The sequence below is a fragment of the Dromiciops gliroides genome, chromosome 3 (genome assembly GCF_019393635.1).
Source record: "Dromiciops gliroides isolate mDroGli1 chromosome 3, mDroGli1.pri, whole genome shotgun sequence".
Taxonomy (NCBI): Eukaryota; Metazoa; Chordata; class Mammalia; order Microbiotheria; family Microbiotheriidae; genus Dromiciops; species Dromiciops gliroides.
The window spans coordinates 586,570,046-586,573,150 of record NC_057863.1 but is presented as its reverse complement, the minus strand read 5'-3'; the positions used below and the strand labels follow the sequence as shown (position 1 = coordinate 586,573,150).

The 3,105-nt window shown below is 36.6% G+C and overlaps 1 pseudogene; it reads left to right on the top strand.

Annotated features, from left to right (window-relative positions):
* Positions 1-1,823: 1,823 nt before the first annotated feature.
* LOC122748112 lies at positions 1,824-2,733 on the top strand (annotated as a pseudogene).
* The last annotated feature ends 372 nt before the right edge of the window (positions 2,734-3,105 follow it).

Below are 3,105 nucleotides of genomic sequence, written 5' to 3'. Positions count from 1 at the left end.
TCATTAGTCCTTCTGTGGGATTATCTTGGATCATGATACAAAATAAATTTACAAAAACCATTAGCATTCCTATATATTATGAACAAAATCTGGCAGGCAAAAAGGCAATAAATATTTAAGACCTTATTACATGCCAGAAATGTTGCTAAGTGCTGGTGATACAAATATAAGTAAAAAAGGAAGTCTCTGTACTCAAGGAATTTACATTCTAATGAGGAAGAAAACACATAAAAGGGAACTGAAAATGAGGGTGGGAAGAGGTACCCATGTGGTGACATGGTAGCAATGTGTTGAGAGTCTGAGGCACCAGTTGGGGTGGAGTGGGGATATAGCATGGACAGCCTCTGCTCATTGCTGAAAGTGACACCCTAAGAAGAATCTCGAGGGCTATCATGGGGTGGAATGTTCTAGCATGAGAAAGCCCAAAGGACTAAGTTATTTCCTGGGTAAGAAGGTAGTAGACTAATTCTGGAAGAGTGAAAAATAGATTTAAGAGGTGAATTGGGAAAGAACTAGAAAGAGAAATTCCAATCAAAATAATTCCAGAAGTGTAAAAAGTCACATTATATTTAGGAATATGTCTATGAATATGTGGGAAGGAACCAAAGGAATCCAACAATGAAATACTCTTAGAAGAAATAAAAACAGAACAAAGAAATTGGAGAAAGATTTATTATCATGGATATGAATAGTGAATATAATAAAAAATGACAACATTCTCTCTACTAATTTACTCGTTCTATTTGATATTAACCATACTACCAAAGAGACATTTTTATCACTAGAAAAATAATAGTAAAAATAATATGAATGGGCAAATGGTCAACCTCAAAAAGTAATGACAAACCTTAAAAACTTATAATGAACCTCAAAAATAATAATGAAAAAACAAGAAAGTGAGAAGACAGGAGATCTAGCAACATCATGCATCAAGCTATATTGTAAGGAAGTAATACTGTAAATGACCAAACTTAGGTATGAGAGGAGAGGTAGGGGAAATGGAGAGAGAAAAAGAGAGAGAGAGAGAGAGAGAAACAGACAGACAGACAGACAGACAATCTGGCAATGCAAATATTAGATACTTCTTGTCTCTATCACCTGTAGGGAAATATAAAAAAATATGTAATGTTACTGAGCAAATAATTCCAGTGATTATCACAATCATCAAAGACACAAAACCAGAGGCAGCTAGGTGGTGAAGTGGATAAAGCACCGGCCCTGGATTCAGGAGGACTCAAGTTCAAATTCGGCCTCAAACACTTGGCACTTACTAGCTGTGTGACCCTGAGCAAGTCGCTTAACCCTCATTGCCCCATTTAAAAAGGAAAAAAAGAACACAAAACCAAACCCTACTAGATATAGCACTATGAAAGGTAACACATGATAGAGTTAATATTCATGCCATCACAGTTACATCCAATGATTCTCTCTATCACAGATATCTTCTAAGTACTGTTTCCTAAGTAAGAGGCACAATCTGGGTACTAAGGTATCTACTACTACCTTAAAAAGATTGCATAATTTAAACATTTCATCAAAGAAGAACTCAACCTAAATGTTTCAAAGAAGAATCTTCTAGAAATAAAGGGGGAAAAAGACAACAGAAATTTTCTAACCAATACTTTGCTCTAAGTGGTACATCAGGCACTACAGAAACATTCTCATCAGACTCCTTTGGATGGAATGAATGGTTTACAGTGACTTAAAGTGGACAAGTAAAATGTCTCCCTCATCTCAAGAAATATCTCCTACCTTTTATATTTCTGAACAAGCAAGAATCCACTGGTTTTGACATCTATTTATCTCTCATCAACAAAAAGAAAATGACTTTTTATGAAATAGTATGGGGTTTCCTTTTTCTATTTCAGACTGGATTTGGGACCCTGGGGAACTCCTTCCTCCTGGGCCTTTATACCATCACTTTCTTCACTGGTCCAAGGTTGAGGCTTATAGACATGTTTCTCTCCCACTTGGCCTTTGTCAATGATTTAGTGCTTCTGTCCAAAGGGATTCCTCAGACAATGGCTGCTTTTGGACTCAACAATTTCCTGGATGATGTGGGCTGTAAACTTGTATTTTACCTTCACCGAGTGGCCCGGGCCCTTTCTCTTTGCACCACCTGCCTGCTGAGTAGCTTTCAAGCTATCACTTTAAGTTCTAGAGGCTCCAGATGGGCAAACCTGAAAGTTAGAGGCCCAAACCCCATTGACTCATTCTATTTAATATGCTGGACTTTTCACATGCTGGCATATTCATTTATTCCTTTATATATGCAAGGTCCAAATAGAAGCAAAAACATCACTGAAAGATATGATTTCATTTATTGTTCTGCCACAATTGATGTTTCATTTAATATTGCAGTATATGTATGCATAATATCCCTTCCTGATTTTTTATTTGTAGCAATCATGGTGGGGAGCAGTGGATATATGGTTTTTGTTTTGTACAGACACCACCAGAGAGTCAAGTATATTCATGGCAATAATCTTACATCTATCAGCTCCCCTGAGACCAGAGCCACCCAAATTATTCTACTGTTGGTCAGTATGTTTGTATCTTTTTACTCACTGAATGCTATTTTAGAATTGAATATATATTTGATAAAGATGACTTTCTGGCTGGTTCACATCTCTGCCTTCTTGGGTGCCTGCTTTCCAGCTTGTAGCCCCTTTGTTCTAATTATCAGTGACTCTCAAGTCCCTAGGTACTCCTTGGCTGTGTGGAGAAGGATAAAGCTTCTACTCCAATAAAATTCTGATAAAATACAATTAGCTGATATAGCAGATAGGGTTCTAGACCTTGCAGTCAAGAAGATGCATAGAACTTCTGCCTCAGATACTTAGTAGTTATGTAAGGTTGGGCAATTCACTTTGTCTCAGTATCATCATTTGTATGTCAGGGATAATAATAATATCTATGTTTCAGGGGTCTTTTCAAGGGATATTATTTTAAATGCTTTAAGAAACTTGATATTGTGAGATTTAAAATTGGATATTAGATCATAAATCTCCCCTACTTAACCCTTCCCTTAATTTATCTCCCAGACTAGTAAATGGAAGAAGCTTCTGGTTTTCTAGATAGAGCCTTTATTGTATATAAGGTGTT